Raw genomic sequence first — 14,200 nt, 5'->3', positions numbered from 1 at the left:
ATGGCTCACTGAGAAAATGCATTTTATGATCTTGTTAGAAGAAATGGTTTCACTGGGATCATTTTAAGCCAATAATTTCATACTTACCTCCTCCTCGGTACCTGGGACATTAACTTATTAGCCACTCTGGTGTCAAGCCTAATGTGTTTTAAATACTTAAAACAAATATCAGGCACTGTGGGGCTAGAGACTGGGTTTTCTGTCGGCGTTGAGTGCTTTGGGTTACGGGGGGGGGGGGGGGGGGGATCCGTCTCTGCGGACTGTGAGGGAAGGCTTGGCTGTCTGCTCCTGGTATACAGGAAGCTTGGTTTCGTCTAGCAGGCGGGAGATCATGCCTGCTGAGCTACAGAAGTTCTGATGCCCTGCTGCAGCTACACTGTCAAAATGTACCTTTGGCTACCCCTGCAGCAGGCCCTGGGAGAGGTGGGAGGCTGTGGGCTGTCAGAGATGTGGGTAGAGGCTGCTAGGGCCTCCTTGAAGGCAGGAAAGGCTTTGTGAGGGAGGAGAGCCCAGCGTCCATAGGGTGGGGGAGTCTCCAGGACAGAAGCACAGTAGCCTATTAGGAATTCCTGAACATGTGTGCACTTGACTGTGAGTGTGGCCGTGGCTCATCAATAATCTTACATGTATTGCTTGCATGTGCTCATGTGTGGGTACTTACATGTGTGCCTGTGCATGTGTGTATGTGGTATGTGGACATTCAGAGATCTGTGTCAGGTGTCCTCAGTCTCTGTTTGCCTTATTTTTTGAGATAGGATCTCACCAGTTTGGCTGGTTGGTTGACCAACAAGCTTCAGGGATCCACCTGTCTCTGCCCCTTACCCTCAGCACTAGGGTCACAGATGTGTGCTGCTGTGTCCAGCTTTTATGTGAGTGCTGAGGATCCAGGCCTAGGCCCTCATGCATGTGCAGCAAGTTCTAAGCCATCTCCTAGCCCTCAAATCGTGTGTGTGTGTGTGTGTGTGTGTGTGTGTGTGTGTGTGTATCTGTCTGTCTGTCTGTCTGTCTGTGCAAGTATGGACATATGCAGAGGCCAGAGAACGATGTCAGAGGTCTTCCTGTACTATTCTTCACCTTATTTTTTGAGACAGGGTCTTGTTGGACCTGAAGTTTGCTGTTTTGCCTAGGCTTGCTCGCCAGCAAACTCCTAGGATCTACCTATCTCCAGCCCCCAACACTGGGAATATATGTGCACACACAGCCATGCCTGACTTTTAATGTGTACTGAGGATGTTGCTTTCACAGCAAGCACAATTACCTATTGAGCTTCTCTTAAGTCCCCTTTTTATTCTAAAACCCAGGTAACCCTTTTCCAAGCCCCCTGGCTGCCCCTGAGTCTTTGTGGGCTTTGGGATACTGTACTCTCCACTGGCCAGAGAGACACCCTTCTGGCTCTGTTATGTCTCATCACTGTATTATGTGTGCCAACTCCTCCTTCTTTACCCACTGTGATGATTAATACTGATTGCCAGTGTGACACAAGCTAGAGTCACCTAGCTGACAAGCCTCTGGGCACACCTGTGAAGGAGTTTCTTGGTGGAATTAGTTGAGGTGTGAAGACAGCGCTGCCCCATGGGCTGATGAAGCAAGCTCAGTGTCAACACTGTCTCTCTCTGCTTCCTGATGGTGAGCTCGTGAACAGTTCTGTGTCATCAGGACTTCCCTGCCTGGAGCTAGGAGTCCCAATAAACTACTTCACTAAGTAGCTTTTGTCAGACATTGTGTCCAAGCAATGAGAAATGTAACTGATACACCTATCTTTTAAAGTTTCCCTGTTTGGGGATTCTGTATTCATCTGCTTTTTCATTCCACCTATCCAGTGTGATCTACCGAATAATGGCCCTAGGATGTCCACGTCCTAATTTTCAGGACCAGTGATAGCATTCTGCTATAAAGCCAGGTGACTCTGCATACACAAGGGTCTTATGGGTCTTGAAATAGGGAACACATCCTGGATTCTCCAGGTGGGTGTGGGTGACTAACGTGGAGAGCTTTCTCAGGCTGGCCACAGGAGAGACGAGGTAGAGGAGTTGGTGAAGTTGGGAGTGTGAGCCATGCTGGCTTTGGAGATGGGAGAAGGAAGATTTGTCCTGAGTGTGGGCAGCACCATCCCATGTGCTGGGCTCCTGGCTGAATAAAAAGGAAAAGTGGGGAAAGTCAGATGCCTGCTGCTGTTCCTTTTTTTTTTTTTTTTTTTTTTTGCTTCTGGCTTCACTGAGATGTGAGGAGTCCCAGCCACCTGCTCCCGACTCCATGAACCCTGTCATATCTTCACATAATGATGGGCACTACCCTCTTAAGCTGTAAGCTGAATTAAAGCTTTCCTCTCATGTTTTCTCGTGTATTTGGTCTGAGCAATGAGTTCCTAATACAAATGCCTGAGCATACATTGAGTCCACGCATTGGCCTTCTCCCTTCAGGTCTTCATTGGCTTTCTTCTTCCACTGCCATTTGGCCATGGCAAAGAGAAGGGCCAACGGGTGCCTTTCCTGTCTGTCTGTCTGTCTGTCTGTCTGTCTGTCTGTGTAATGTCACCTCCACTATCTCAGTGTGTGTCCCTGACTGTCTTCTTAAAAAGGACTTACCTCCAGTGCATGTACTCTGAGCATCTGCCACATGGTGCAATCATTAACTTCTTTTGCCTGTGTCCACTTGTGGAATATTGGCTCACACTTGTTCTGCTAGATGCATTCTAACATCATAGACGACAAACTTCAGAAATTCACACTAGTTTCCATTATTGCTGTAATTGCTGAGTGTGTGGACCAGTCCAGTCTAGCGCCACAGCCTGCCAGTTCTTATTTCTAAACTAGCTTTGCATATAAAGCCACCTGTTCTGAACCAGCTAGGTTCTAGTGTGTGAGGTACCAACTCATGGCGATGTGAGATTCAAGACAGATGGATCCAGGATTGCAGAATATAGTTTATTAGGCACTCACTGACAAATGCGTGATCCTGAAGATGGCACAGGACCTGAGGTCCTGGGTGTGACTTAGTCAGAAGGAGGACAGAGATGGCTTCCTACAGGGTGGGATGTACCTGCCTTGTCTCAGAGCTCTCCTGCCCCCAAGGTGGGTTGCAAAGCTCCAGGTATCTCTGTCAGGGTTTCGTGTTTACAATTTGCTGGTAAACAAAATGTTTTTTCCCTATATGGGGAAAATTGACCAAGGTCACTCAGTGGTAGATGTGGAGGTTAGCACCCACATTGAACCAGACATGTGCCTTCCACACACTGTCAAATCCCAGACTCATGCAGCCCTGCCTGATTGCTCAGTAGATCTAATCCTGCCTAGCCACAATCCAGTGTGCACCTCACTGGATCAGGAGCAGCTGGGCCATTCTCCTGCAGGAAACCCTTGAATGACTTTGTGGTTTGTTGGACAAAGTCAGACTCCCACGGGGGACTTAACACATACGTATCCTCTTCTTGCCTCCCCCTCATTTCTTGTGTGTCCCTCTGTCCTCACTTTCCTAGGTTAGCCTGGATGCTCACATTCCCATATCCACCCTCTGCCCCTCCGCTCTTCCAGATGACCTCTTGGCCGCTGTTCCTTTCTTGGTAAAGGTCATGCTGCTCCTTCACTTGTCCCCTACTGCCATGAAGACTGTTTTTCTGGATGTTCAGTGGCTTTTCCATACCAGCCTCTCTCCCTCCCCATCTCCCCTATGTGGTGAGGACCTTTAACCATGCAACTCCCTCATGAGTTCACAAGGTCCTCAGGGCCACGAACTCACAGCACATGGACAATGGGGCACCAGGCGAGCCACCTGGCACCTAGCAGGAGCTCGGCAGACACCTGCCGAGGGAGTGAATTGGTTTCTGTGTCTTGGTGAGTTCAGGCTGGGCTGTCAGGCGAGCTAGCTCTGCCAGTATCGATTTGCAGGCACGACTCTATGTGTAAATGCATTTCACTGTTCTGCCTTAGGACCCAATTTTTGAAAATTAGATTTTAAATGTCGTATCCCTCTCACTTACACCATGTGCTTCCAGACAACCAGTGTATAATGTAAAATGAAAGGCGTGGAAAATGGACCCATTTAGTGTACTCCATTTGAAATCTGTTAGGCTATTTTTAAATTCTCATGGACCTCGTGCTCCTGAGGATGGGCAGGAGAGGGAAAGAAGGAAGGGGGGAGGGGGAGCGGGAGGGAGGGAGCCCAGATGTGAGCTAGTGGGAGAATGAGGACTGCTGTGTGTTTTTCAGTTTCCATTTTAGCAGAATCCCAAATGTGATTTCTGAATTGAGGGACTGAAAATGAGATCCGGCCTGATATTGCAGCTCCCCTCTGCTCTTGCAGTGGGGACCACGGGCTGCATGTGTGCAATGCAGTGAGCATGCTAGCCTCCATCTCGCCTCCCAGCTGATCTGCTCCTCTGGCTCTGCCACAGGTGGGAAATGGGTTCAGACAGGGCCACCGGAGAGGTGCACAGAGCTGACTCACCTGTGGTATGATTTTTATAAGGTGTACATGGAATATTTATCAGTTTACTCTTTGCTTGCCTGCCTGCATGTGCGTGTGCGTGTGCGTGTGTATGTACCTGTGTGGTTATGGCTTTGGTCTTTGTGAATACATATGCACCTGTGTGTATGTTTTAGCCAGAGGTTGACCTTAGATGTCTTCCTCAATCACTCTTCACTCCAGCCTCCTTTTATTTTTTGAGACAGGGTCTCTCACTGAACCTGGAGCTCACCAATTATGCTAGGCTGGATGGCCACTAAGCCCCAGGAATCTGCCTGTCTCTGCCTCCCCAGTGCTGGGATTACAGTGGTTGTTACTATGCCTGGCTTTTTACCTGGGTGCTGGGGATTTGAACTCAGGTTCTCATACTTGCATGGCAGACACTTTACTCATTGGAGTCATACTCCCAGTTTCTAGTCTTTGCTTTTTGCCATAGCATGTATGTTAAACTCTCAGGTGTTTTAGCTGTCATGTTGGGGGTTCTCTTATTCACATCCCTGAGCATTGTAGGGTGAGATGCTGTGAGCCTGCTGTCCATGTGACTCAGGACACATGACATCCAGTGGCTGGGAGGGGCATAGTTTTCTTTCAGAATCCAGGTGCTTGTCATTCTGACTTCACTTTCCCTTTGGCTGGAGGAATCATTTGTCTATGGGTTGGCTTTGGCTGATTCCTTTGGTCTTTGTCACAGCCTGGCAGAGATGAGGAGGGTCTGTGCATCTTACACATAAAGCAGAATTATTCTGATTTCTATGAGGATCTGCAAACCAACAACACGAGAGCCACTTTCTGTTGCTGTGATGAGTGTCTGAAGAAAAGAGGTCTACTGATTTATGGTTTTGGAGGCTAGAAGTCCAAGATTGAGCAGCCCATGGGTCCAGCCATTGGTGAGAACTTCATGGCTCATGGCTTCCCAATGGCAAGAGTCTCTGGGGGGAAGATACTGCATTTTGGGACCAGAAGGATATCAGAGAGGGGCCGAGGGGCCAGGTTGCTGTTTATAACACACTGTTCTTGGAAGAACCAACTCTGGGAAGGCTTACTCACTCTCAGAGACCAGCAGTACTCCCATCCAAGGGCAGCACTGTTAGCCAGACTGTGGTCAGAGCTTCCAGTAACCCACTCCAAGCAGGGGGACAATGGCTTACAGTGTACAGGTTTTGATGTTTTAGTGTCTGATGGAGGGATTTTTGAACTCCCTCTGACTCCTGTCATACTTGGCCCTGTGTTCCCCCTCTGTCTGATTTGTGTGCAGTTGACCCTCCACATCCATAGTTTCTGCATTCACAGATTCAAACAACTTTAGGTGAAAGAGCATTTTTAAAAATGGTGTTTATGTTGAGCATATTCGGGCTTTCCCATTGTTATTCCTTATACAACACGTAAAACAGCAGTCCCCATGGCATGGACACTGTTCTGGTTGAAGTGATGCAGAGGTGGTTTAAGGTGGACAGGAGGGTGTGTATTTGCTATGTGCAGATATGGCACCATTTCACTTGAGTCTCCAGCATCCTTGGGGAGCCATGGATGCCTGCTGCAGATACCAAGGGACAGATGCAGTCTCAGCTGGGACCCTTATGGTGTTAGTTCTGGGCCTTGCTTTCCAGGGACCCTATGTAGTCCCACTGTCAACCTCAGGCTGTCAGTCTGGGCTCCTCTGTCCTCCATTCACTCATTACTGATGGCTTTATAGCCAGAGTCTGCACTGGTGTCTGTTTTCTTGACTGGTTGTCAGTGCTCTGAGAACTACATCTTTTCTTCTGATTCCCCTGTGAGAACATAGTGTCAGTACCAGTGGGGTCACAGTACCTAGCTGTGGTTGTTGCTTAGTACCAATGAGGTCACAGTGCTTGATATCAGTGGGAGCAATGTGCCAGTGTGTTGGTGGCACTTAGCATACCATTATTGGATGTAGAACTGGATGCTTGTACCTCCTTGGGTCCCAGGACTATGTTAAGGACTGGGGCTCTAATAGAGAGAATTCATGATCTCCATTAGAAGACACAGCATGCTCTGAGTCACCTCGATGGTTTGGAGTTTTTGAAAGCTCCATAGGAGCTGTGGGGCCAGAAGGCAAGTGGACCAGTGAGGATACAGGTGGATAAAATCAGAAGGCATTTGAAGAGGATGCCTGGGTAATGGAGATGTGGGAACCAAGTCATGAGCCTCAGGGCAAATGGCCCTGTGTTGGCTCCAGAGGTGACAATGGAGGCCTGGTGAGGACAGCAGAAGATGACAGCCTGGCCCTGTGAATTGTCCAGACCCATTCCTCTCCTTCCCTGCTCACCTCTGAGAGTCAGCTTCATTCTCTCCCTGTCTTTGAGCAGATAATGGCTGCTGTCAGTCCATACTCTAGCTAGCCTGGAGGACTAGCATTCTCCCCTGTTGGTTCCACCATGCTGGAACAAACTCCTAGAAGAAAGCTCGCTGGGCTCAGGCCCAGGGCAGATGTGGCAAGCAGCCATCTGTGTCAGAGGTGCGGCACATGGCTAGGTCGAATGAGGAAGATCAGCAGCCCCATAGGGAAGGCTCCGTGTTCCAGGGAAAGGGGCAGCTTGTTGCATGGAGACTGTGTCTGGTGGGTAGGTAGTAGGCACAGCTGGAACAGGCTGTTGAGAGTAGAACAGCTGGCAGTATTCAGAAGCTCCATCTTGAGAAGGCCTGCTGGTGTAAGAAGCCTCAGGGTCGGGCTACTTACCTGTACAGATAGTTGGGAGGTGCCCCCCACAGCTGAGGTGGGAGTGCATGGGGCCTGGTTTCCCATATTGCTGCACTTTGTCCACCCAGGGGTGTGTGTGTGTGTGTGTGTGTGTGTGTGTGTGTGTGTGTGTGTGCGTGTAGAGGTCAGATCATAACCTCAGGTGTCCTTCCTTAGGAGCTGCCCACCTCATGTTTTGAGGCAGAGTTTCCCCCTTGGCTTCGAGCTCATAGATTAAGCCAGGCTGGCTGACCAGCAGGGACCAGGATTCACCTGTCTTGGTATCCCCAGTGCTGGGGTTACAAGTGTGTGCCGCCATTTTAATATGGATGCTGGGGATGAAACTCAGGTTCTCAGCTCGTGCAGTAAGCACATTCTTAATGGAGCCATCCCCTTAGCCTAGGCATCCAGTCCTGTTTTCTTACAGGATTGCTAGACACCACTGGCAACCCCCACCCCGTGTCAGGGGGTGGGGGGAGCGGACAGAGCACCGAGCAGTGTATCTATATGGCAATCCTGCTAGCAGAACAGCAGGATTTCCCTCTGTGAAGTTAGAATTCTTCCAGTGAAGTCCACCGTTGTGCTTCTTGGCAGCTGGGCAGCAGTCCTGTGCACAGTAAAGCCTAGGCTTTGGTTTATCACTAAGCTGGGGTAGAATTTTTTTTTTTCATTTTCTCCTCAAAACAGCTCCCCTGGGCCTTAAAACCCTATCCTCAAAGGGATTTAGAGCAGCACTGTGAGAATTCAACAAAATAATGATGCACAGGAAGTGTCCCGCCAACGCCTGGGGTGGGCTTGCTTTCCTTAGCCTAAGAGGATCAAATGCGGATTTGCTTTTCCACAGCAAATATTTTAAGATAGTTTTCCATTTCAAAAGAAAGGTGCAGATTGCATTCCTTGATCTGTCTGTTAAAAGGGAATGAAGAGAATTATATCTGTGTGTACACATGGCTGCACACTCACATCGTGCACATGAGCATACGTGTACACATGCCAGCATATATCCAGATGCATATGTGAATATGAGCATGTTTGCATGCTTACAAGTGTATAAGCACATATGTGTGCATGAAGCATGCCCTTTTATGTGTAAGCACATGAACATGCATGCATGTGGTCACATCTGCCATGCCTGTGCATGCACATATGCATGCCTGCATTTCTGGTTGACAGAAGAAAAGGAATCAACGAGTGAAAGTGTATATTATCAAATATATGCTGCTAGGCAAGGTAAATAAATCAGCATTCTAAGCAACTTTTGAAATACTGTAAATTAATCTCCAGGTCACAACTTTTCCATTCAAATGCACTAGGAAGCAGAAAAGCAAACCCAGGAACCTGCTGCTGTCAGCAGGGATGGAGGACAGGCAGCCGGTCTTTCCATCAAGAGAACATTTGGCTAGGATGCAGGTGGGGCTGGAGTGAGGCTGCTTATTGCTGAGAGCGTTAGCATTTCCTGACCTGTTCTGCATCCTGTGAGCATTTGGCTTTGGCTTTGTCGTTGACTCCTGTTGACATCAGGCTGTGTGCTTGAAGGACGTCAGGAGATGGCATGCAGGAAGCTGGGTGGATCTGGGAAAGTGGTACTCAACCATGTCATGTGATACCCAATTAGTCGGTGACAAGCGCGGCGGGCCGGGCTCAGGCTTTATCCTCTGTACAGCCAAAGCACACAGCAGTTCCCTGACCTCCAGAGGCTCCTTCCCGTCCTGCTGTTCCCCCTTCCCCCTTAGCCACTTCTCAGCAAAGAGTATCAGATGGTCAGCATTGTCTTGAGGTGTACACTGGCGCAGGGACATCTGGTACATCAGAACTCAGCCTTCTGCCGTCCCACAAGGTGGACTGAAAGCTGGGGTGTCAATGTTGATTGTTCTTCCTTCCTAGACAAGAAGGTGCCAGAGTAACGTTTAGCCTACTCTACTCTAGGAATGTTTTCATTCCGCTGGTCTTAATGCCGCTAATGATGTGAAGTCATGTACAGTGTCTCACTCACCTGCCCCAGAGAAACCTGCAAGAGTGAATCCGGCCTTACATCCACTTCCATGTGTGGCTGTGACAGCCACGATGGGGACATAGAGCCTGTCCTGACAGACAGACTATGTTCTCTAGTGACCCATCATTCTCGGGTGTGGGATCACGTGCACCACCAAATAATCACAGTGCAAGCTCAGGGAAAATGACTTGGGAATTTCCAGGAAGGTAAAATGGGCTGGCAATGCGCATTATTCGAGGCTGCAAATCTTACTGTGTGTGCCAAGGCTGTTCTAAATGGCCCACACCTACTCATGCACCAGGAAAACCCTCTAAGACCTCTCGCTCAGCTCAGCCCCCCCAATCTCTTTTAACTATCCCCACTTAACTAGGCCTGAGGCCTTGCCTCTGTCCCTGAGGAACCCAGAACTGCTGCCTGGAGAGGCTCTCTCTGAGGCACACTCTTGCCTTGATGGTCACCGTTGGACAGCTCCTATCACCACCAGCTCGAATGGTTTGCTTTCTTTTCTTTTGTAACAATATTTTTCTATCCTGCGAACATTCCGTAAATTTATACAATGTATATGGATCATAGCCATCCACCTCTTACCTCCCTTCAGCTCCCTTTGGCGCCCCAATCCCCTCTTTGTCCTGGTTTCATTTTATTACTAACTCCCTGAGTCCAGTTAGCACACCGCCCATGTGTGCATGAATATGTCCGCTGGAGCATAAGCAGTCTACCAGTGGCGGCATCCCCAGAGGAGGGTGACTCTCCTTTTCCTCCACCCTCCACAGCCTTCACTTGACAATAGCTCCTCCAGCATGGCTGGGGCCCTGGAGGCCCCTTCCCTGTTCACACTGGGATTTTGTCTGGCTTGATCTTGGCCATGTCTTGGGTGGGTAGCAATAGTGCCGTGTTCAGAAGTCAGCATCTCACGGCTCTCCTGCCCGTCTTCCATTCTTTTTACCCTCTCTCCCGTGGAGTCCCCTGAGCCTGTGGTGGTGGGAGTTCGGTGTTGATGACCCTTCCACAGCTGAGCACTCACAGTTATTTAGACTCTGCACTTTGACCAGTTCTGAATAGCCCGACTTTCTTGACCCAGGGTGATGTTGTGCCCGTGGTGCCAACACAGGATCTTGTGTGGCAGCTGTGTTAGCTGGAACCCCAAAGAGAAACCCTTTCTGTTAATACATCTTCATTCCCTGGGACCCACATCCATTAGTTTTCCTTTCTCTCTGCAAACTTCCCCATTAGAGGAAAAGAGAGGGTAGTTAGCAGCCTTAAACTGATCCTTGCAATGCTCAATGACTCTGTTTGGTGATGTATTCATTGGCTTCTGGCTCTGGAACTCTATAAGAAATATCTAGCGGGCTGGAGAGATGGCTCAGGGGTTAAGAGCACCGACTGCTCTTCCAAAAGGTCTTGAGTTCAAGTCCCAGCAACCACATGGTGGCTCGCAACCACCTGTAATGAGATCTGGTGCCCTCTTCTGGCCTGCAGGGACTCATGCAGGCAGAATACTGTACATCTAATAAATAAACCTTAAAAAAGAAAAGAAATATCTAGTAACCTGGGAGGGTGATATGCTTCCAGCTTCTGGGTTCTCTCTCAAGAGCCCTGTCCAGCCAAAACTTGTCATAAACCATTGCAGCATTGAATCTGTGGCTAAACAGGTATGAAGAGGCAGTGGAGCCCCGTGCAACCACAGACGTGACACACTTGGCTCGGAACAGTGAACCAAGATGAATATGGACATTAAAATATTGAGGATGGGGAGATGGCTCATGAAGGTGCTGACTTCCTGCCTTCGAGTATGAAATGAGATATGTGCAGAACAACTTTGTAGGAAGGATCCTCCCAGCTTTCAAGGCCCTGCACAGTTGTGTTCCATTTCGTTTGCCAAGACAGAATGGCTGCGAGATCATCTCCCTCAACTTCTGGCGTCCCTGGCGCTTTTAAGTTGCTGGGTTCACACCTCATTTTTATACACGGTTTAATTTTCCAAACAAACCTGGAGGGTGGCTAGAGCCTTGGGTATTTGAAATTTGTCAGGATTCCAGGTTTCCCTTTGTTTTCTCATCTTCCTTCTGAAAATTTTTACTAAATGGAAGGTAATTTTGGCTAAATGGGTGCCTGAGTGTTGATCATTGAAATCTAATAGCTTCCTTTGCAAAAATAGGCCAAATGTCACTTGTGTTATTTGGGGAGGGGGGGTGGCTGCATCCACATGAAAGCTTTTTCAGCTTTTAAAAATGTATTAGGATGCATGTAGTAATATATATATATATATATATATATATATATATATATATATATATATATATATACACATATATATATGCAAACATATACATAAAAACAAATATGTTTTAAAAAAATGTTATAATAGCTGGGCATTGTGACATATGTCTTTAATCCTAGCACTAAGGAGGCAGAGGCAGGAAGATTTCTATGAGCAAGTTCCAAGACAGCCAGGCTTCTACATAGTGAGATCTTATATTAAAAAAAAAAAAAAAATGAGCCAGGTGGTGGTGGCAGCACACGTCTTTAATCCCAGCACTCAGGAGGCCGAGGCAGGAAGATCTTTGTGAGTTTGAGGCCAGCCTGGTCTACAGAGCGAGATCCAGGAAAGGCACAAAGCTACACAGAGAAACCCTGTCTTGAAAAACCAAAAAAAAAAAAAAAAAAAAAAAAGGAAACCATTCTTAGCTTGTTGGCTACACAAAAGTCACTGTTTGCATTGGCCCCTCTGAGTCCCTTGGTGCTAGATCCTTTTTATAGTTAAATAGCACCGAGTATGGGGAGCTGTGGAGATGGCTCAGTTGGCAAAGTGCCTTCTGGGAAAGCATCAAGACCTGATTTCAACCCCAAGCACCCATTTGAAAGCCTGGTGTGGTGATGCATGCTTGCCATTCCAGCAAAGGATGATCCCTGAGGCTGGCTGGCTGCCTGGGCAGCCAGATCAGTGAGCTTCAGGCTTGGTGAAAGACCCTGTCTCAGAGAGTGAGATGGAGAGTGACTGAGGGAGACACCTGATGTCTGCCTCTGGGCAATACATGCACACACACACACACACACACACACACACACACACACACACACCAGTACCAAGCACAGTGCCTTGCATAAAATGGGATCTAGGTAAACAACTATAGCACTGACCAATGCTCGTGGCATACACAAATTTACCATATTCAGTTACCAATCAGTTTCCACTTAATTTGGATTCATTAAACTAATTATTTGAAATCCATTCTAATGGCATAATCTGAGTATTGGATTCAGTTGGCAAGTGGAGAAGTACTTCATGCCTCTCCCCTAGTAAGAGTCCAAGGTTGGGGCTGGAGAGAAGGCTCAGCAGTTAAGAGCACTGGCTGCTTTTCCAGAGGACCCGGGTTTAATTTGCAACACCTACAGGGCAGCTCATAACTGTCTGTAACTCTAATTCCAGGGAATCTGATGCCTTTACATTACTGCATAAAATAAATTTAAATAAATTATTTTTTTTTAAAGGAGCCCAAGTTCCCATTATTGTTTGCCTTGGCATCTCCTGAGCATCCTCCCTTGTTCTTGGGATCATCAGCTCCTCAGAGGTACCTATCTTGTAGACTCAGGGTGGAGACACAGGGAAATGAGAAGAGAGAAGGGTCCTGTTCTCAGTGTATTGGTGGTTGTATTATTTTTGGAAGTTGAAAATCTAAACTCCATGTCCACATCCTGGCCTGTCTTGAAGGTTGTATATTGACTCAATGCATACACTGCATGGTGCTCATAGACTGCCTGGTTCAGTGGGGTGGTGGTGGCTGCTCATGGTTCAGAAACTCTTATACCAACAGTGTTCAGCCTGGATGTCAGCCTCCAAGCAACTTGGAAAGCACAGGAAGCTGTTTGAACGTTACAGGAAAAGTCTTCAGGTTACCAGCTACAGAAGCCTGGAGGAATAGATTAGTTATTTTCTGCTGGCAGAAGTAACTTCAGGGAGGAGAGAGTTTTTCCTGTTTTTATATAATTGTTTTATTAATCCTTTTGAGAATTTCTTATGGTATATTTTATCTTACTCATTCTTACTTCACCCAGAGTCATCTCTCAGACAAGTTTATTGTGACTCATGGTTTCAGAGAGAAAATTCCATCATGGTGGGCCAGGCAGGGAAAGTGGGATGGCTGTGTCTACTGTCATCATGGTGGGCCAGGCAGGGAAAGTGGGATGGCTGTGTCTACAGTCATCATGGTGGGCCAGGCAGGGAAAGTGGGATGGCTGTGTCTATAGTCATCATGGTGGGCCAGGCAGGGAAAGTGGGATGACTGTGTCTACTGTCATCATGGTGGGCCAGGCAGGGAAAGTGGGGTGGCTGTGTCTGCGGTCATCAGGGTGGGGTGTAGTGTGAATTAATTGGTCTTAATAGTAAAAACCCAGAGTCAGTTATCAGGGGGAAAGCTGAAAGATCAGAGAAACAGAGCAGCCAGCCACTAGAAAGACTTCTTACCTCTAGGAATCCTCAGACTGAAAGGGCTGAGCTCCTCCCTTGGTCCAGCCTTATCATTTCCTGTTTCCTCTTCCTATGTTCTGGGATCAAAGGCATAAGATCCCAAGTGCTGGGGTTAAAGTTGTGTGCCACCACTGCCTGGCCTCTAGAGGCTAGCTCCTCACTCTGATCTCCAGGCAAGCCTCATTTGTTAGAGCACAAACAGAACATCACCACAGTGGGGCAGGCAGGGGAAGTGAGATGGCTGTGTCCGGAGTCACCTTGGTTAGGCTGAAGCAAAGGCAGATAGTGGCCTTGAGGCCCACCTTGGCAACATACTTCCATTTACGGACACTCAATAGCAGTGTGAGCCTGAGGCGGCAGATCCTCATACCTTGGTGGATCAGGAAGAAAAAAGCTCAGGGTGGAACCAGAAGCAGATGCCACCTTCAGAGCTGGCCCCCAGTGACCCACTTCTGATAGCTGTCGACGAAACATTCAACACAGTGTCCTCTGGAGGACATTTCATGTCTAAACCATAACGAGGAATCTAGTAGCATTTAGTATCTAGTTTAGTTAACGAAATATTAGTTTGACAGCCCAA

The 14,200-nt window shown here is 48.0% G+C and overlaps 1 protein-coding gene across 1 annotated transcript in view; it reads left to right on the top strand.

The window, feature by feature from the left end:
- The window catches only part of Disc1 (DISC1 scaffold protein), a 195,218-nt gene that overhangs the window by 132,139 nt on the left and 48,879 nt on the right, over positions 1-14,200 (top strand). The gene's annotated exons all lie outside the window — the stretch shown is intronic.

Source organism: Onychomys torridus, chromosome 5 (genome assembly GCF_903995425.1).
Source record: "Onychomys torridus chromosome 5, mOncTor1.1, whole genome shotgun sequence".
NCBI classification, from domain to species: Eukaryota; Metazoa; Chordata; class Mammalia; order Rodentia; family Cricetidae; genus Onychomys; species Onychomys torridus.
The sequence above is the reverse complement of the archived record's forward strand: the minus strand, read 5'-3'. Positions and strand labels throughout refer to the sequence as shown.